The sequence below is a fragment of the Panthera onca genome, chromosome D2 (assembly GCF_046562875.1).
Source record: "Panthera onca isolate mPanOnc1 chromosome D2, mPanOnc1 haplotype 2, whole genome shotgun sequence".
NCBI classification, from domain to species: domain Eukaryota; kingdom Metazoa; phylum Chordata; class Mammalia; order Carnivora; family Felidae; genus Panthera; species Panthera onca.
This window is the reverse complement of record NC_138349.1, coordinates 58,927,388-58,950,069: the sequence shown is the minus strand read 5'-3', so window position 1 is coordinate 58,950,069 and position 22,682 is coordinate 58,927,388. Positions and strand designations below refer to the sequence as shown.

Here is a 22,682-nt window from a genome sequence, read left to right as displayed (position 1 = left end):
ATATTGTTCTGCTGCTAATAATTAATTAAGCAAAGGGAGCTCACAAGAAATTCAATTCTTGATTTATTTTAGTAAATTAGAACATACTTTGGAAGATTAGTGATTTAAAATGTCAAGTAATGTCACTTACAATGACATTTACATTTGCTCTCTCTTCATGCCATTCATTTCCCATATTCTCACTGTGTGCCTTTAGATAGACTCCTACAGAGAGACTTCACCATCTTAAACACACCAGAATTCCACTGTGACTATGATGCTGTGAGACAGGCTAGTAAGATTTTATAGAGTATTATTAAGTTTCCAGGGAAATTACTTGACCCTTACTATTCAAACTCTATGGAGTAAGTCATATTATAACGGCATTCTACTGAATTAAATCCTCAATTTCACGAAAGCAACATGTTTATCTCAATCCAAGGTGACAGAGGAAAAAGAAATGAGAAATAACAGTGCTAAGCTTCCACAGCTCTACAGTAAATTAAATTCAACAAATAATCTTTTAGAACCTACTATGCACAAGGTACTATGAATATAAAACACATTTCCTGCCCTAAAGGAATTTACAGACTACCAAGGAAACTAGACATGAAACTCAGAAGTGGGAAAGGCACTGACATTTACTGTGGGCCCACTCAGTGCCAGGTACTTGATGCCTCCCAGCTGAATCCTCACAGGATTTCCTATTTCTCTCCCCATTCTACAAGTGAGTAAACTGTTACTCAGAAAATATAAACTGGGTTTTTACGACAATATTTGTGCTTATTCTACTATACCATTAACTCCAACACAAGGCAATGCAGTAAAGAGAGTACAAAAACAAAGGGATAAAAGCAACATGTTGTAAAACAGAAAAAAAAAATCTTTATATTAATTGAGGGATCAGGCTGGGTAGAAGACACGAAGAGATCTGAATTGAGTTCCAAACGGCAGGAGAGTTCTCAGAGCCTTAAATGGGAACAAATTCTACCCATCAGTTTAAACATAGCCAAAGTCTGCTCCTTTTCCCCATTTTATAGCAAACATAATTTTGATGTAATTTTAATGACCTTTATATTAACTCTCTCTCATGTTGCACGATCATTCCTGTGCCTTGCCCATTTCTTGGTCCCTTCTCGCTATGTTCAAGTCAAAATACTAGATCTAACATTCTAAACGATTTAAATAATTTCACTTATAATTAATATAAACTGTTTTACCAATCATTCTGTTTAATTCTAAGCACTTTATTTTCCCTAAAAAAATATTAGCTCTACTTCTCAAATATTTCTTCTTCACATTTATTTCTGTGAACTTTATATAGCTACAAGTAGGAACTTTAGGGCAAACACATTTGTAAGTCTTCAAAATAAAAAATAAAAAAAAGAAAAACATGAAAATCAAGCAATGTGTTCATGGCCAAAGAAAAAATGGAGAAAATCCAGCAATAACACATCACCACAAAATGTTTTTTCTGAAAGATCAGAGTTTGTGTGAAATGGAGATTTTTAAGTTTGACCTTTCATTATCAAGACTTACACTCTCCATTTATTGATACTAAATAGCTCAAAGCAAACTATGATGATTCATTTATTTAAGTAGATTTTTCCCATACAACAACAAATAATTGTCAAGGAGAGGTCATGCAATATCTATTGTGTACTTTAGGTTAGATGCCTAGTAAGCACACCCCGTCTCTCTCTGTCTATTTATATTTAAAGATGCTAAAGAGTAAAAGCAATAATTTTGCTTTGCAGATAAAGCTGACATAAAAAGATATTAAAAATAAGACAATGATTAAAGTGAGGCTTACATTTTACTTAAAAAAATCAGATGTTGACCTTATTTGAGGATTTTTCATTCCAACAGGTCACTATGCTTGATCACTGAAATAGACCTCTTGAGATTTTCTCAATGTGTTGCAGTTTCATTACGTTGACTATGTCTCAAAATAAATGATCTCTCACTTGAAGATAAGTTGGGAAAGGAAGCACAACTAATTGAAGAGATTTTAACATTCCTAGATTTTACCTGTTCAAACTTTTGAGTGGAAATTTAAAACAAGCAAAGAAGTCCCAAATAATTTGTTGGACATTAAATTTATCCTGTTAATATTTTTACCTTACTATAAACAAAATTCAAACTTAAAAAGAAAAAGCCCAATGAATAAATCTGACCCATGAACATGCCTAGGAATGTTTTAAAACTGCCGAAAGAGAATATCAAGATGGTCTCTGAACTGAGAAATAAATGCAAATTCTGTCCTATTTGACAACCTTATCAAATATCACAAGACAGACAAGACAAAAATGAGAAGATGCAAACATTATCCCAAAATCTGCCATTAAAGTAAGCACTCTAAACACTCCCACAGTGTTTTCTCATCAAATTCTTTTCTGTTCAGATTTTGGTTCAAGATGGCAATGTAGGAAGATCCTGAATTCACATCCTCCCACAGACACACTGAAGCTACAGCTATATATGTAACAATTTTCTCTGAAAAAACCTAAAAACTGGCAGAGCAACTGCTTCACATCAAGCAAATGAAATGTAAACCACATCAAAACAGGTAGGAAAAGCTAAGGCACAAACTCACCATAAACCCTATCCCCATCACGGCAACCAACATTTGGGAGGAAACTCAAAACCCACAGCTATCCCTGAATATTATAGGATTTGTATGCCACTTTAGGCATGCCAATATTTAAGACCAACACCTAAAACAAGTGGCTTTGAAGACCAATAAGGCTCATGCTCACAAGATCCACAGAGCCACTGGCAAACTGAGAAATGGCTCTTAAAAAGCTGCATGCAGATTCATCCACCAAGAGCCCAGCACAGAAGCTGCCCTTGAAAAGCATCCCAACCTTACATGAAAAAGACTCACTTACTAATTTTATTTTATTTTTTTAACTTAATTCCAGTATAGTTAACATACACTATTATATTAATTTCAGGAAGACAATATAGTGATTCAACAATTCTATACCCTACTCACTGCTCATCAGTGCACATACGTGTACTCTTAATCCCCCTCACCTATTTCACCCATTCCCTCCCCCCCTTTAGTAACCATCAGTTTATTCTTTATAGATAAGAGTCCATTTTTGGTTTGTCTTTTTTCCTTTGTTTGATTGGGTTATTTTTTTTTAAGTTTTTATTTGAATTCCAGTTAGTTAACATAGAGTGTAATATTAGTTTCAAGTGTACAATATAGTTATCCAACAATTCCATACAATACCCAGTGCTCATCACAAGTGCACTCCTTAATCCCCATCACCTATTTAACCCATGACCTAATTCACCTCCTTTCTGGTAACCATCAGTTTGTTTTCTATAACTAAGACTCCATGTCTTGGTTTGCCTCTCTTTTTTTTCTTTCCCTGTGCTCATTTGTTTTGTTTCTTAAATTCCACATAAGAGTGAAATCATACGATATTTGTCTTTCTCTGACTTGTTCCATGTAGCATAATACTGTATAGCTCCATCCATGTCATTGCAAATGACAAAAATTTCATTCTTTTTTAGATGTCTGAGTAATATTCCGCTGTATATATGCACCCCTTCTTTACCATTCATCAGCCAGTGGACATGGGGGCTGTTTCCATAATTTGGCTATTGTAGATAATGTTGCTATAAACTTTGGGATGCATGTACCCCTTTGAATTAGTGTTTTTGTATTTGGGGGTAAATACCTTCTAGCACAAATGCTGGATTGTAGTTCTATTTTTTTTAACTTTTTGAAGAGCATCCATACTATTTTCTAGAGTGGCTGTACCAGTTTGCATTCAAACCAACAGTGCAGGAGGTTCCCTTTTCCCCACAGTCTCCCCAACACTATTGATTTTTGTGTTGTTGATTTTAGCCATTGTGACAGGTGGAAGGTGATAATTCACTATAGTTTTGATTAGTATTTCCCTGATCATGAGTGATGTTGAGCATCTTTTCATGTGTTTTTTAGTCATCTATCTTCTTTGGAAAAATGTCTATTCATGACTTCTGTCCATTTTTTAATTGGATCATTTATTTTTGGGGTGTTGAGTTTTAGAAGTTCTTTATACATTTTGGATACTAATCCTTTCTCAGAGATATCATTTGTAAGTATCTTCTCCTGTTCCATATGTTGCCTTTTAGTTTTTCTTCCTACACTGTACAGAAGCTTTTTATTTTGAAGTCCTAACAGTTTATTTTTACTTTTGTTTCCCTTGCCTCAGGAGACAATTATAAAGAAGTTGCTATGGCCAATGTCAAAGAAGTTACTGTCTATGTTCTGGGATCTTTATGGTTTCAGGTCTCACGTATAGGTCTTTAATCCATTTTGAGTTTATTTTTGTGTATAATGTAAGAAAGTCATCCATTTACATTCTTTTGCATGTTGCTGTTTAGTTTCCCAGCACCATTTGTTAAAGAGACATTCATTTACCCATTGGATACTCTTTCCCACTTTTTCAAAGATTAATTGACCATATAGTTGTGGGTTCATTTCTGAGTTTTCTATTCTATTGATCTATGTGTCTATTTTTGTGCCAGTACCATATTGTTTTGAGCACTACAGATTTGTAATATAACTTGAAGTACAGACTCATGATGCTTCCAGCTTTGCTTTTCTTTTTCAAGGTTGCTTTGGCTATTCAGGGTTTTTTGTGGTTCCCTACAAATTTTAGGATTGTTAATTCTAGCTCTGTGAAAAATGCAGTTGGTGTTTTGATAGGGATTGCATTGTGTGTAGATTGCTTTGGGTAGTACAGACATTTTAACAATATTTGTTTTTCCAAACCATGAGCACGGATTGGAATATTTTCCACTTGTTTCTGTCAACGTCAATATCATGCATCCATGTTTTATAGTTTTCAGAGTATAGGTCTTTCATCTCTTTGGTTAAGTTTATTCCCAGGTATATTATAATCTTTGGTGCAACTGTAAAGAGGATTGCTTTCTTTTTTTTAAATATTTTTTATATTTAATTATTTTTGAGAGAGAGAGAGAGAATGCACAAGTAGGGGAGGGGCAGAGAGAAAGACACAGAATGAGAAGCCGGCTCCAGGCCCTGCACTATCAGTGCAGAGCCCAATGTGGGGCTCAAACTCATAAACTGTGAGATCATGACCTGAGCCGAAGTCAGATGCTGAACCAACTATGCCACCCAGGCGCCCCAAGAGGATTGCCTTCTTAATGACCCTTTCTGTTGCTTTGTTATTAGTATAAAAAGGTACAAGAGATTTCTGTACTTTAATTTTGTGTCCTGAAACCTACTGAATTTATTAGTTCATATCATCAGCAAATTGTGAAAGTTTTGCTTCTTCTCTACCAATCTGTATGCCTTTTATTCCTTCCTCTTGTCTGAATGGTATGACTAGGACTCCAGCATTATGTTAAATAATAGTGGTGACAGTGGACATCCTTGTCTTCTTCCTGACTACAGAGGAGAAGCTCTAGTTTTTCACTATTGTGTATGATGTTAGCTGTGGGTCTTTCATATAAGGTCTTTATTATATTGAGGTATGTTCCCTCTAATCCTACTTTGTTGAGGCTTCTTATAATGAATGGATGTTGTACTTTGTCAAACACTTTTTCTGCATCTATAGAAATGATCATAAGATTTTTATCACTTGTTTTATTGATGTGATGCATCACATTCATTAACATGCAAATACTGAACAACGTTGTAGCCCAGAAATAAATCCTACTTAATTGTGGTGAATCATTTTTTAATGTATTGTTAGACTCAGTTTGCTAATATTTTGTTGAGGATTTTTGCATCTATATTCAACAATGATAATAGTCTGTAATTCTCTTTTTCTATAGTGTCTTAACCTGGTTTTGGTATCAGGGTAAGGCTGGCTTCATACAATGAGTTACGAAGTTTTCCTTCCCCTTCTATTTTTTAAAATAGATTGAGGAGAATAGGTATTAGTACTTCTTTAAATATTTAGTAGAATTCACCTGTGAAGTTCTCTGGCCCTGGACTTTCATTTGCTGAGAGTTTTTTGATTACTGATTCAATTTCATTGCTGGTAAGTAATTGGTCTGCTCAAATTTTTTCTATTTCTTCCTGTTTTAGTTTTGAGAGGTTATATGTTTCCAGGAATTTATCCATTTCTTCTAGATTGTCTAGTTTGTTACCATATAATTTTCACAATATTCTCTTACAATCTTTTGTATCTCTGGGGTGTTGGTTGTTATTTCTCCCCTTTCATTTCAGATTTTATCTATTTGAATCTCTCTCTCTCTCTCTCTCTCTCTCTCTCTCTCTCTGATGGGTCTGGCTAAAGGTTTATTGATTTTGTTGATGTTTTCAAATAATCTGCTCCTGGTTTCATTCATCTGTTCTATTGGTTTTTTAGTTTCTATATCATTTATTTCTGCTCTAATCTTTCTTATTTCCTTTCTTCTACTGGTTTTAGGTTGTGTTTGTTGTTCTTTTTCTAGTTCCTTTAGATGTAAGGTTAAGTTTTTTATTTGGGATTTTTCTTGCTTCTTGAAGTAAGCAAGAAAGTTTATTGCAATAAATTTCCCTTTTAGAAGTGTTTTTGCTGCATCCCAAACATTTTGGGCCATCGTGTTTTCATTTTTTCTCGATGTATTTTTCTTATTTCCTCTTTCATTTCTTAATTGACCCATTTGCTGTTTAGTAGAATGTTAACCTTAACCTTCATGTATTTGTGCTCTTTCCAGATTTTTTCTTGTGGTCCATTTCTAGAGTCCCAGCATTGTGGTCAGAAAAGATGTGTAGTAGGACTTCAATCTTTGTACATTTCTGGGGCTTGTTTTGTGGTCTAATATTGATCTGTTCCAAAGAATGTTCCATGTGCACTTGAAAAGAATGTATATTCTACTGTTTTAGAATTCTATTTATAATTCTACTGTTTAAATCCATCTGGCCCAGTGTGTCATCAAAGCCACTGTTTCCTTGTTGATTTTTCTGCTTAGGTGATCTGTCCATTGATGTAAGTGGGGTATTAAAGTTCCCTACAATTATTATATTACTATTGATTATTTCCCTTATGGTTGTTATTAACTATTTTATGTATTTGGATTCTCTCATGTTGGATGCATAAATATTTGTAATTGTTATATCTTCTTGTTGGATTGTCCCCTTTATGATTATAGTGTCCTTTGTCTCTTGTTATAATCTTTGATTAAAATCTATTTTGTCTTATTGAAGTATTGCAACCCTGGCATTTTCATTTCCATTTGAATGATACTTGCTTCTACATCACTTCACTGTCAACCCACATGTGTCTTTAGGTCTGAAATAAGTCTCTTGTAGGCAGCATAAAGGTTGATCTTGTGTTTTATCCATTCCATTACCCTATGTCTTTTTGTTAGAACTAAGTTTAGCCCATTTACATTCAAAGTAATTATTTATAGGTATGCACTTTTTGCCATTTTTAAACTTGATTTATGGTTGTTTATGTAATTCTCTGTTCCTTTTTTCTTTTGCTCTCTTCTCATTCTTTCGTAATATACTTGGATTCCTTTCTCTTAATTCTTTGCACATCTATTATCGGTTTTTGATTTATGGTTACCATTAGGTTTGCATATAACATCTTCTGCATATAGCAGTCTATGCTCACTTAAGTTTGAAGCCATTCTATATTCTCCTCACCACATTTTAGGTATATGGTGTCATGCTTTACCTTTTTTTATTTTATGAGTCCCTTGACTTATTTTTACAGTTACACTTATTTTTACAGTGTTTATGCTTCCTACTTTTCTTACTCTTACTTCTGGTCTTTCCTTTCCACTCAGAGAGTCCCCTTTCACATTTCTTGAATGTCTGGTTTAGTGGTCATGAGCCTCTTTAGTTTTTGTTTCTCTAAGAAACTATATATCTTTCTTCTATTCTGAATGATAGCCTTACTGGCTAGAGTATTCTTGGGTGTATATTTCTTTCTTTTCAGCATTTGGAACATGTCATGCCACTCCCTTCAGGCCTGCAGTTTCTGCTGAAAAATCCACTGAGAACATTACAGAGTTTCCCTTATGTATAATTGTTTTCTTTTCTATTGCTGCTTTTGAAATTCTCTCCTTATCACTATTGTCATTTTAATTACTATGGGTCTTAGGGTAATGTCCTTGGATTGTTTTTGTTGGGGGATCATTGTGCCTCCTGGACCTCAGTATCTATTCCTTTTGCCAAATTTGGGGAGTTTTTTAACTATTACTTCTTCAAATAATTTTTTTGCCCTTTTTTCTCTCTCTCTTCTCCTTCTGGGATCCCTATAATGCAAATGTTATTACACTTCATGATGCCACTGAGTTCCCCAAGTCATTCTCGTTTTGTTTGTTTGTTTTTTCCTCTCATCTGCTTAGCTTCTTTTCCATTACTCTGTCCTCCAGGTTGCTGATCAGTTCTTCTGCTTCCTCTGGTCTACTATTTATTCTATTATATTTTTAATTTCACTTATTGAGTTCATCATCCCTGATCAGTTATTTTTTATGTTTTCTATCTCTTTGATAAGGGTTTCAGAGAAGTCTTCCACTCATCTCTCAACTCCAGTGAGTATCTTTATGATCATTATTTAAATTCTCTATCAGGCATATTTCACTTAGGTCTCTTGCTATGATTCTGTCCTGTTATTTCATTTGGGATACTGGTTTTGGGCTTTATTTGATGTTCCTTTTCCAGCACCTTTAGGTTTAAGATTAGTTTGTGTATTTGACTTTTCTTGTTTTTGTTTGTTTGTTTGTTTGTTTGTTTGTTTTTTAGAGTGTGTGTGCATGAGCAGGGGTAGGCAAACTTGTCTTGCACATGATATGTCTTGGTGTTGACCTGTTTTTGTTGATTTTTAGGGGAGCTCTCTGTGCCTCTTGGACTTGAATTCCTGTTTCCTTCCCTAGATTAAGGAAGTTATCAGCTAGAATTTATTCAAATAAACCTTCTGCCCCTTTTTGCTGCCCTTCCTCTTAAACACATATGATATACATTATTGCACTTTACAGAATCTCTGATTTCCCTAATTCCATATTCATGATCTAATAATTTCATTTCCTTCTTCTTTTCAACTTCACTATTTTCCATAATTTTATCTTCTTTATCACCTATTTGTTCCTCTGCATCTTCCATTCTCATGATTACAGCCAGTCAGTTTTGCATCTCAGTTACAACATTTTTATTTCAGCCTGACTAGTTTTTAGGTCTTTTATCTCTGCATCAAGGGTTGCTCTGGTGTCTTCTATTCTTTTTTCAAGGCCAGCGAGTTTATCCTCATGACTGTTGTTCTAAATTCTTGTACGGACATACTGCTTGTATCTGTTTTGATCAGATATCTGGCTGTGGTTTCTTCTTGATCTTTCCTTTGGGAAAAATTCCTCCATCTTGTCATTTTGTCTAGGTTTCTGTCTTTTGTGTGTTATGACAACTTGTTATGTTTCCTGCTCCTGAGAGTAATGCTATATTAGGAAGGGGTCATACACTGTCCGGGGCCTGGTGCTTCAAGGAAGGGTTTCCAGTATATGCTGTGCGCTCTGCTGTTGTAATTTGGCTGCTTTTTCCCACAGGCGATCCTCTGCAGAGTTCCTTTTTGCTTGCAGTGGGAGTACTTAGATCTTTAACTAGGTGTGTTTTGATTTGTTTGTTAGAATATGCCTGATTTAAAAAAAAAAAAGCCTGATCCAAAAAAAATTGATCTGAAAAAAACATGAAAAGGAAATGAAAAACAAACAAATGAACAGAAACTATAAGCCTGATTTTTAAAAAAGAAAGAAAGAGAGGAGGAAAGATGGCAGAACAGCATGGAAGCTTTTTGTGTAACTTACATCCATGAAATACAGCCAGACCAACACTAAACCATCCTACACACCTAGAAAACTTATTGGAAGATTAACGCAACAATCTGCACAACCTGAACCACAGAATTCAGCAGGTACACAGCACGGAGAGCTGAACTTGGGGAGCAAGAAGCCGCGAAAGGTAGGGAAATGCTTTTGTGAGTGAAGAGAGGACTGAGACTGGAGAGGTGGGGAGAATACGGGAAAAGCACCCCTCCCCAAAAGCAGCTGGAGAGAAAGTGGAAACTTGGAAATAGCCGCAGGGACTAAACTAAAAAGGGAGAAAGGAGAAAGGAGAGAGTTTAAATTCCATTAAGACCGTAAACAAGGAGAGCACAAAAGCTGCAACTCCGCAGCTCGATACCTGGCAGCGCTCTGGTGGGACAGGCGAATCCCCAGGAACAGAGTGGGGGCCGGGAGGTTCTCGGGCCACACGGGGAAAACCAGTTCCCCTGCTGGAAGGACATTTGGTAGAGGCTGTTGAAGCCACCTGGTCCCAGCAGACCCCAGAAAATGGCCACATTCGCTGGTGCTGGAACAAGGTCATTAAGGGTGAAGCCTGGTTACCAGATGTGTGTTGTGATTTTCCATAATCCCTGAAATGCTGCTGCTACACTATCTCACATACTTTTTCTGGGATGGGCTGGCACCTGGCTGCAGTCTCGGGGCATCGGCAACAGCAGGGTCCAGCGGGCATTCCTAGGTGCAGCCGACATTCAGCCATTGCTCATTCGGCAATTGCTCAGTGAGACCCTCCTGCAGAGGGGTGGAATGGGTCAAAGCCTCAGTCCTTCAGAAGTAAGGGGCTGGGGAAAACAGCCACATCTGAGACAAAACTCAGGAGAGAGGTACTGCCTAGGGCCTGATCATGGAGAGTAAAAAAGCAGGAGAAGACGAGAGCTGAAGACAGAGGATGCTGAGCGGGGAGAACAGACTGGGTGGCTGGGTGGCGCCATTTTCACCGCTCCCGCACATGCCTATACGCACCTATGAGCACCGCAACACTCCACCCCATTAGGCTAGCAGCGCCATCTAGTGGACAGTGGAGCTGCTAAACTGAGCCCTGCCCAATTGGGCCAACTTCGCTCTTCAAGTACACAAGTCTCACCATTGGCTTAATTTATGGACTATAAAGAGCTACACAGACTGACTTCTAGGGGAAAACAAAGCAATTTCAGTCCTACTTCAATCTGTTAGCAGGTTCATCTATTCATTTTCTTTCTTTCTTGTTTCTTATTTTTCTCTTTTACAATACCTGGACCACTTTCTTATACCATACACAAAAATAAACTCAAAATGGATGAAAAACCTAAATGTAAGATAGGAAGCCATCAAAATCCTTGAGGAGAAAGCAGGCAAAAACCACTTTGATCTTGGCCACAGCAATTTCTTACTCAACATGTCTCTGGAGGCAAGGGAAACAAAAGCAAAAATGAACTACTGGGACCTCATCAAAATAAAAAGCTTCTGCACAGCAAAGGAAACAATCAACAAAACTAAAAGGCAACCGACAGAATGGGAGAAGATATTTGCAAATGGCATATCAGATAAAGGATTAGCATCCAAAATCTATAAAGAACTTATCAAACTCAACACCCAAAAACCAAATAATCCAGTGAAGAAATGGGCAAAAGAAATGAATAGACATTTCTCCAAGGAAGACATCCAAATGGCCAACCAACACATGAAAAAATGCTCAACATCACTCATCATCAGGGAAATACAAATCAAAAGCACAATGAGATACAACCTTATACCTGTCAGAATGGTTAACATTAACAACTCAGGAAATAACAGATGTTGGCAAGGATGCGGAGAGAGAGGATCTCTTTTGCATTGTTGGTGGGAATGCAAGCTGGTGCAGCCACTCTGGAAAACAGTATGGAGGTTCCTCAAAAAACTAAAAATAGAACTACCCTACGACCCAGCAATTGCACTACTAGGCATCTATCCATGGGATACAAGTGTGCTGTTTCAAAGGGACACATGCACCCCCATGTTTATAGCAGCACTATCAACAATAGCCAAAGTATGGAAATAGCAGCACTATCAACAATAGCCAAAGCACTATCAACAATAGCCAAATGTCCATTGATGGATGAATGGATAAAGAAGTGGTACATATATACAATGGAGTATTACTCGGCAATCAAAAAGAATGAAATCTTGCCATTTGCAACTACGTGCATGGAACTGGGGGGTATTATGCTAAGTGAAATTAGTCAGTCAGAGAAAGACAAAAATCATATGACTTCATTCATATGAGGACTTTAAGAGACAAAACAGATGAACATAAGGGAAGGGAAACAAAAATAATATAAAAACAGGGAGGGGGACAAAACAGAAGAGACTCATAAATATGGATAACAAACTGAGGGTTGCTGGAGGGGTTGTGGGAGGGGGAATGGGCTAAGTGGGTAAGGGGCATGAAGGAATCTACTCCTGAAATCATTGTTTCACTATATGCTAACTAATTTGGATATAAATTTTAAAAAATAAAAAATAAAATTAAAAAAAAAGAAAGAAAAAAAGAAAGAGAAAAGAAAAGAAGAAAAAGGAAAAGAAAAGAAAAAAATCTGGTATTTCCACCAGCACTGAAGCTGATACACTGGAGCACTCTATGATCAGTAGACTTGGTGGGTGTGAGGTGCCTATGTTGGTCCTCTAGGGGAGAGACCCCCTGTGCTGGCTCACAGTCAGACCTTCCCTAGTAAAGATGACCCTGTATGGTGCAGGAGGTAGGGTTTGATATAAGTGGCTCCAGCCCCTACTGAAGGTGCTGTGCTGCTAACTGAAGTCCAACTGTGCTGGTGGGCAGGGGGGAAATATGTCACCACACTCTTTTACCCCCAGAGAGGAAGGCTCACACCCACTGCCACAGACAAGCGAACAATCACCCCTCCTGTTTCCCAGGCTTCTATTTGATCCCCACCCTCCCCCAGTCTGTGCTTGGGCCATCAATATCCCTGGAGCCACAGCTCTCCTGTCTTCTATCTCTGGCTGGGATCCAAAATTCCAAATTTTAAAGGACCTGGCAAGGTGGGGACCTGCTCCCTTCTTCCAGAGTACAGTGTTGAAGCACTGCTCCTGGAGCCATTCTGTCCCAGAAAAGCAGCAATGTGGATGGAACTGGAAGGTATTATGGTGAGTGAAATAAGACAGCCAGAGAAGAACAGATATCACATGTTTTCACTCATATGTGGATCTTGAAAAACTGAATGGAAGACCATGGGGAAAGGGAAGGGGGGAAAAAAACAGATACAAACAGAGAAGGAGGGAGGCCAACCACAAGAGACTATTAAATACAGAGAACAAACTAAGGATAGATGAGAGTTTGGGGGAGAGGGAAAATGGGTGATGGGCAGTGAGAAGGGCACTGTTGGGATGAGCACTGGGTGTCATATGTAAGCCAATTTGACAACAAATTATATTCATTAAAATACATACATACATACATACATACATACATACATACATACATACATAAATAAGTAATTGGGAAAAAGGGAAAAGAAAAGCAGTCACTTGACTGCACAAGTGCCTGGAGTTTATGGTGAAGTACAATGAAAACCTGCAACCAGATTATCTGCCCTCTGCATGAGCCTCTGTCCCCTGCTGTTAAGTGGCTGCTCAAAAGTGTCAGCCCAATCTTTTGTCCTTGAAGAAGCAATACACCATCTTCCAAATGCACTCTAGAAAGGGTAACTTCTCTCTCCCAGTACGACCCAGGGGATCCCCACACCAGGCTCTCTGCTGTCTGCTCTCAGGCCTTTACCCTCTTCTCACCTGGACCACTGCCACCTGCTCAGATCAACTCTAGAAAATGGCACAGACTTCCAAATCCTCTGAATTTGAGCTCCACTCTGCAAAAACTTGCAATAATCAGTTCCTCCCAATTTCTCAGTCAATGATTTTTGTAGGGGTGCTCTTCTGGCACAAAACCAGCACACTGTTCTCTCTACTCCTCTCTCCCTCTCTCTCCTCTCCACAAAAAGGGCTTCCTACTCCCTATGGCACCATGGCCTTTCTCTCCCCCAATTCATGTCTCTGCACTTCATATCTGCCACATTCTCGCCCTCAAATTATGCAGATGGTTCTCTCAATCCTAGGTATTCAAAGTAATTTGATGTTGATCTAGCTGTGTTCAAGGGATGGGGCAAGCCCAGGGTTCCCCCACTACTCCCATCTTAATTCCTCCCCAATGCTTATTTCTTGAGGCTTTCCAAATCTATCTCTTATTTGTTCTCATGTGCTCTAAACATATATTTTAGTATCTATTATCTCTCATATGTGCCTCAATCGAATAAGCCTAAAACCCATAAACTACTTCTCCTCTACCTAAAACTGAAAACCAAGGTCCTCATGCCCAGCCAGATTCCTGAAAGGCTACCTGATGCTACCCTTCTATCTAAACAGATTCCAATCACTTTCCAAATTGTAGACTGTTCCTCCTTCATTTATCTCATTCATTCCCTATCCTACCCCATCATTTCACAACCAGATGACAGCATCAGCCTAATCACTAGCCTCACTGCCTCCAGTCTGGCTCCCTTACCCACTGCTGCTAGACTAACGGTCCTATAATGCAAATCTGCTTATGTCATACCCATGCTTAAAATATTTAATGATTCCCCGTTATCTTTCAGACTACACTTCAAACTGTTTATCTTAGCACACAGGCCTTTCACAAGTAGGTCTATGCCTACCTCTCCACCTTCAACTCTTTTCATTTTTAAACATTTTGTTTGTTATTTTATTGAGTTTTGAGAATTCTTAATAAATTTTGAGTACTGGCCATTCATTATGAGAGATTTGCCTATATAGCCTTCCAGACTCTGGCTTGTCTTTTAATTGTCTTTGTTTGTTTGTTTGTTTTTAGTATAGTTGTCCCACATGTTATATTAGTTTGAGGTATATAACACAGTGACCCTTCATCTCAGCCCTCAGAAGTATTACAGGTCTTTGAGTATGTACTGTTCTTGCAGTTAAAATGCTCTTTTCCTCCATCACCTTCTTTGTCTAGTTATTCAAATTCACTCAAAATACTTTCCCTTGATACAACTGCCATCATGCCTCCATAATAGTTACACCAACTTCTATCAGAGTAACTTATATTAATTTATGTCTTAGTCTGTAAATTCCAGGAGAAAAGGGCCATGGTATTATTTTTCTAAACTTGAATCCCTATCATACAGAAGTGATTAGCACGCAGTAGTGCACAAAACACAACCATTTGCTGAATGGATTAATTAACAATCAAATTGGAGATACCTAGAATGATGCTGGTCCCTTTTAAAGTTATAATTTTACATGGTTTAAATTTCCTTTGTCCCTAAAGTTTTCAGTATGCTATCAGGCATGAATCCAGTGATTTGTACCTTATTTGTCTCCATTTTCTAGTTCCTCCTATTCTATCTTTAATACCATTATTGTGACTTGATTTTTCTTTAAACCTTAATATCTCTGCATATATTTTTCCTAGAATATTCTGCAGAATATGCTTGGCTTCTAATAGCTCTTAATAATACAATAATTTCTTCCCTTATAAACTGCTGATATTTTTAATGAAAGGAAACTTTAGAAAGTCTCTTTGTTGGTATGCCTGCCTTTTAATAATAGAAGGTACCTTAAAAAAAATATCAGCTACTGGGGCACCTGGGTGGCTCAGTTGGTTAAGAGTCCAACTCTTGATTTTGGCTCAGGATACAATCTGATGGTTCATGGGTTCGAACCCCATGTCAGCCTCCATGTTGACAGCACAAACCTGCTTGGGGTTCTCTCTCTCCCTCTCTCTGCCCCTCCCCTGCTCATGCACACACACTCTTCCTCTCCTTCTCTCTCTCTTTCAAAATAAATAAGCTTCAAAAAATATATAAAATTAAAAAATAAAAATAAATAAAACTCTGGTTTGATAAATGGAAAATGTTAGAAAATTTGGTTCAAATTTATTTCCCTTCATTTTTTAGGCATAAGGATAACATTGTACTGCAAGAGTCTACAAGAGTCAAAAATGTGAGAAAAAGGTACCATGGTGGCAAAAGGAAAGACAAGAAAAGGAAAGAAAATGAAACAGAGAGCACCAGTTCTTGCTAGGTAACTTATATATCATTTAATGTTTACAAAATCCTTTCAAAGTATTCAGAGTAAGTTTTATTATCCCTATAACTCAGAAGAAGAAGCCAAGGCTCACAGATTTTCAACTTTCCTAAATTCCCCCAGCTAATCAACAACAGAGCCAGGATTGAAGCAAGGTCTCTTCTGCCAAAAGCAATGGTTTTTTTCCTCCACATTGTCCTGACCCCTAAGGAAAGCAAGAGACACCCCAGCCAATTTTGTCTCAAATAAAATCGACCTTTATAAAAACCCAGATGCCAATAAAATAAAATATGGTATCTTGAGAAGTATAAATAGTGAAGTTCAAAAAAACCTTGACCAATACTAAAAAAGATTTTTTTTAAATTCCCACAGAATGGTGGCAATAAAGCCAAACTGTCTTTCCAAGTTTCTACAATTTATTTAATATTGAAAGATTGTCATTCTCTTCTCTATCCTCTCTTACCTTTCATTTGGACCTATTTCCTGGAGAAAAAAAATTCCTTACGGAACCTGATGACTTTAAAGCTGCCAAATCAAGAATCTTTGTTGTACTTAATTATATATCAACTCTGTGTTGGTCAGCACTACTTTTCCTACTGAGAATTACTCAGTGAACCACATATGCACTAGTTGGTGGTCTCAGTCTATGTCCTCATAAATGGTCGATCATAACTGCATCTCTGGAGGCAGTCTCAGTGGAAAGAGGATAATTCAGTAAAAATAACAAAGCATAGGAAGTCAGGAAATGTATAGGTACAGAGAATTAATCAAAAATTGAGAAATATATAGGGATGCCTGGGTGTCTCAATTGGTTAAGTATCTGACTCTTGATCACGGCTCCAGTCATGATCTCATGGTTTGTGAAGTTCGAGCCCCGCATCAGGTGCTATGCTGACAGCACTGAGCGTGCTTTTGATTCTCTGTCTCCCTCCCTCTCTGCCCTTCCTCTTCTGGTGTTCTATCTGTCTCTCTCAAAATAAATAAACATTTTTTAATTGAGTAATATCTCCTTGACCTGACATCTAAAAGGAAACATACCACAACAGAGATGAAAAAAAGCTATAATTTAGAAAAAAATCAGTAAGGAAGAAAAGAGTAAGGCCATGAAAGAAGAAATTATGATAGTGGATACATTATTTGGTACCGTGTAATAAAGAATAAATTAAAAATGTAGCAGGGAACTGTATAAGAATGCTGAAGGGACCCCAAAATGAGCAGAAGATTTCATGAAATAGTAAGATACAATTAGAAGAGAGAAGAGGCAGGCTTTTTTCCATTATATTCCAGACAGAAGCAAGAAACAAAAATGTGACCCACTGCTTTTTAAAGAAGAGTGTCCAGAAAAAGAAATCTATACCATTAAAGTTGATGCTCTCCCCCTAGAAAACATCTATAATACATTATTTTATAGTGGAATGTATGTGTGTATACAGAGAGACACAGCTGACTAAAGAATTCTTCTGAGGGAAAAAAAAATGTCTATACGGAGGAAAATACCTTACAGAATAATTTAAGAAAGACAGTGATATATGAGGGCACAAATTAGCAGATAGAAACCTAGTGCATCCAGATAAACAGGAATTTACAGGTATGAGAAAGAACAAAGAGAGTAGGTAAGGGGAAAGGAGGCGGAAGAACAATGAGATGACGTTGCTAAAGAATTTGAAGATTTCTGATATTCAAATTGGAGCCACTTAGAATATAGTGTTACAGTAAAGAATCCCCTCCCTTCCACCATCCCAAATTTCTATAAGGTTTGCAATATACACAGACACATAAACATGTCTTGTCTGGGAGTATTGGAGAGTGAGTGTGTGTGTGTGTGTGTGTGTGTGTGTGTGTGTCAAAATCAAGGGGGAAAAGGCCAATTACCAATTACAGATTAACCAACTATAAAATAGGGATAGAAAGACCATTCGTAAACTAATTTGTGGAAGCAAAAACTTGGAACTAGAGATGACGTTGAGAATATGAGCCCCAGAGAATTTGCAGAAATCTTGGGACGTTATAGTTGATAGGACACAGAATTGGGGTTCAAGCCATTTATATATAGATCTTAAGAGTAACAAGATCCCAGCAGACAAGTGGTTTACAACCATAAGTAAGTGGATTATGAGCAATTAAAAAATGAAGGTTAAAAAAAAACATAAAAAGAAAGAAAGAAAAGGAAAAAAAGCAAGCAAGCAATAGTCAACTTGGAACTCTTACAGGGCTACGAAAAGTAAGTTAACCAAGCTAAGCTCATTTCCTTTATAATTGGGGTTACTATACTGATAAATCTACAATGCCACAGTTAACACATCTTAATTTTAGCAAGGCCTTTGAGAAAGTACTTGAGGATAAAATAAAGAAACATGGTTTATACAGTAGCCTAATAAAGCAAGTTTGAAGTTCATTTCAACAAATTTACTCAAAATGGGTTAATGTTTGATTGATGTTATCTGAAAGAAGATATATCACTGTTTTCCACATGACTAAACAACTTTTCATAAATAATCTGACTTTTAAAAATCTGAAAATGATTCCAGGTTAGGAGGTAAAGACAAAATCAAAAGTTAAAAAGATCTTTATGGACTCTAACATAAACCAGAATTAACAGGATAAAATTCCGTGAATATAAATTTAGCATCTACCTTTACATATAAAAAGATAAAACTAGTATCAGAACAAGAACGCTCAAATTAATAATATTTTGAGTTCAGAGACTTGGAGTTTAACTGCTCACAAAATCAGTATGAACGAACAGCATGACAAGGCTATCATAATAAGGTAAGATAATGTTAGACATTAAATCAGAGAGGTAATTGTTTGAGTATATTATAGAACATTCACATCAGAGATTTGCTTCTATTTCAAGATGTTTTTATTTCAATATTTTATGGGTATTACTTATCTAGAACATGCATAGAAAAGTATTTGCGGAGATGATTTTAGGGACTTCGATTTTTTGTATTGGCAAATTAGTAATCAGTCTAATTCTTCTGCCGAAGAAAACTAAGAAGATTGATGAAATATAAAATACTTTATCTTAAAAACATCAAAGAGCTAATAAAACAGAGAAATTTCTTGAGATGAATTCCAGAAAAAGTAATGTTTAGTACACAGAGATAGCCATTCACATGAAAAAACAAGATACCATGAGCAAAAACCAGCATAATGATCCAGGAAGTCCAGACACTAAAGTTGTCAAATTCTAACCATAATACAAATATGCTTACCATGTTCAAGTACCTCAATATCAAAAGTGAAAATTTCATCAGGAAACTGATAATCATACAAGATATGGAAATTCTCAAGTATTCAGAATAGTCTGAAATGTTCAAGGGTCAAGAAATTTTCAGCCTAGGTAAGAGAAGACATAAATAAGTGCTAAGAATAATCATCGGTTATTTGAAAAATACCTTTTCCTATTGTCTTCGTTGCTTAAGAAAGCAGAACTAGAAGAAGTGCATGGAAATGGCAGGGAATTCACATCTAGTTTGAGAAAAATGTTTCCAACAATTAGAATTGTCCAAAATCAGGTTCACTGTCTCACAGAATTGATGAGATTGCTATTACTGTTACACAGTTGTGTATTGCATATTGTATGGCTGGAGAGAGTCTAATCTACTTCAATAAGATTAGAATGTAAAGGCACTAACGTTCCTCCTCTATAATTTTTTAATCCAAGTAAAAATTTAATATAACCATAAATATTATTGGAGATATACTAAACCACTATTTCCCAAAGTATGGTCTGAGAAAGTTATAGAACTAACATATTATAAGAGTCCTAAAGTCAGAAAATTTTGGAAATTCTGGCTTAAGCAAAATTAAATACTTTTATTTGCTTCAATATTTCTTACCAACTTGAATGTACTTAAGTACATCAAAAACATACAAAGAAAATTTCTATATACAGCACTGACCATAAAAAAATTCTTTTTTTCATGTTACATTTTTAAATCTTTCTTCCCACTTTAATTATGAGTTATTTGGAGGGTTTTATTTGTTTATTTTGTTTTATTTTTCAATTTTTTATTTAAATTGTAGTTAGTTACCATATAGTGTAATACTTCTTTCAGGAGTAGGATTTAGTGATTCATCACTTACATATAACATCCAGTGCTCAACATAACAGGTGCCTTCCTTAATACCCATCACCCATTTAGCCTATCTCCTGCCCACATCCCCTCCAGCAAACTTCAGTTTGTTCTCTATAGTTGGAGTCTCTTATGATTTGCTTTCTGTCCTTTTTTTCCTGCCTTCCTCTATGTCCATCTGTTTTGTTTCTTAAATTCCACGAGTAAAATCATGGCATTTGTCTTTCTCTGACTGACTTATTTCATTTAGCATAATAAAAAACACTCTAGTTCCATCCGCATCATTGCAAATGGTAAGATTTCATTCTTTTCACCCCAAAGAGCCAAAGTAATAATGAAGAAGAAAACCAAAGTGGGAGGCATCAGAATCCCAGACTTTAGCCTCTACTACAAGGCTGTAATCATCAAGATAGTATGGTATTGGCATAAAAACAGACATATAGACCAATGGAATAGAGACCCCAGAATTGGACCCAAAAATGTATGGCCAACTAATCTTTGACAAAGCAGGAAAAGAGTATCCAACGGAAAAAAAGACAGTCTCTTTAACAAATAGTGCTGGGAGAACTGGACAGCATCAGGCAGAAGAATGAAACTCGACCACTGTCTTACACCATATACAAACATAAACTAGAAATGGATGAAGGACCTGAATATGAGACAGGAAACCATCAAAACCCTAGAGGAGAAAGCAGGCAACAACCTCTTTGACCTCAGCCGCAGCAATTTCTTACTTGACACCTCTCCAAAGGCAAGGAATTAAAAGCAAAAATGAGGGGCGCCTGGGTGGCTTAGTCGGTTAAGCGGCCGACTTCAGCTCAGGTCACGATCTCACGGTCTGTGAGTCCATGAGTTCGAGCCCCACGTCGGGCTCTGGGCTGATGGCTCAGAGCCTGGAGCCTGCTTCCGATTCTGTGTCTCCCCCTCTCTCTGCCCCTCCCCCATTCGTGCTCTGTCTCTCTCTGTCTCAAAAATAAATAAACGTTAAAAAAAAATTTTTAAAAAGCAAAAATGAACTATTGGGACCTTATCAAGATAAAAAGCTTCTGTATTACAAAGGAAACAATCAACAAAACTAAAAGGCAACCGATGATATGGGAAAAGATATCTGCAAATGACATATTAGACAAAGGTCTAGTATCCAAAATCTATGAAGAACTCACCAAACTCCACACCTGAAAAACAAATAATCCAGTGAAGAAATGGGCAGAAGACATGAATAGACACTTCTCCAAAGAAGACATCCAGATGGCCAACAAACACATGAAAAGATGCTCAATGTCACTCATCATCCGGGAAATACAATCAAAAACCACACTGAGATATCACCTCATGCCTGTCAGAGTGGCTAAAATGAACAAATCAGGAAACTATAGATGCAGGAGAGGATGTGGAGTAATGGGAACCCTCTTGCACTGCTGGTAGGAATGCAAACTGGTGCAGCCACTCTAGAAAACAGTGTGGAGGTTCCTCAAAATATTAAAAATAGAACTACCCTATGACCCAGCAATAGCACTGCTAGGAATCTACCCAAGGGATACAGGAATGCTGATGCATAGGGGCACTTGTACCCCAATGTTTATAGCAGCACTTTCAACAATAGCCAAATTATGGAAAGAGCCTAAATGTCCATCAACTGACAAATGGATAAAGAAGATGTGGTTTATATATAAAATGGAATACTACTAGACAATGAGAAAGAATGAAATCTGGCCATTTGCAGCAACTTGGATGGAACTGGAGGGCATTATGCTAAGTGAAATAAGTAAGGCAGAGAAAGACAGATGCCATTTGTTTTCACTCATATGTGGATCCTGAGAAACTTAACAGAAGACCATGGGGGAGAGGAAGGGGGGAAAAAAAGTAACAGAGAGGAGGGAGGCAAACCATAAGAGACTCTTAAAAACTAAGAACAAACTGAGGGTTGATAGAGGGTGGGGGAGAGGGGAAAGTGGGTGATGGGCATGGAGGATCGCACTTGTTGTGATGAGCACTGGTGTTGTATGGAAACCAATTTGACCATAAGTTATATTTTAAAAAAAGAAAAAGAAAAAAAAAGATTTCATTCTTTTCTTTGGGCAAGTAATATTCCACTATATATATATCCTCTTTATCCATTCATCAGTCAGTGAAAATTTGGGCTCTTTCCATAATATGGCTATTGTTGACAATGCTGCTATAAGCTTTGGGGTGCCCCTTCAAATCAGTATATTTGTATCCTTTGGGTAAACACCTAGCATTACAATTGCTGGATTATAGGGTAGTTCTATTTTTAACTTTTTGAGGAATGTCCATACTATTTTCCAGAGTGACTGCACCATTTTGCATTCCCACCAACAGTGCAGGAGGGTTCCCCTCTCTCCACATCCTCACCAACATCTGTTGTTCCCTGTGTCAATTTTTTTAAGTTTATTTACTTATTTTGAGTGAGTGAGAGAGAGGGAGGGAGGGAGGGAGGGAGGGAGGGAGAGGGAGAGAGACAATCTCAAGCAGGCTGTACACTCAGCCCAGAGCCCAATGCAGGGCTTGATCTCCCATGAGATCATGACCTGAGCTGAAATCAAAAGTTGGACGCTTAACTGACTGAGCAAACAAAGCACCCCTCCTATGTTGTTAATTTTAGCCATTCTGACAGGTCAGGTGGAATCTCATTGTGGTTTTGATTTGCATTTCCCTGATGATGAGTGATGTTGAACATCTTTTCATATGTCTGTTGGCCATCTGTATGTCTTCTTTGGAAAAATGTCTATT

The 22,682-nt window shown here is 37.1% G+C and overlaps 1 protein-coding gene across 3 annotated transcripts in view; it reads right to left on the bottom strand.

Annotated features, from left to right (window-relative positions):
• The window catches only part of CTNNA3 (catenin alpha 3), a 1,784,170-nt gene that overhangs the window by 1,561,108 nt on the left and 200,380 nt on the right, over nt 1–22,682 (bottom strand). The window lies entirely within an intron of this gene.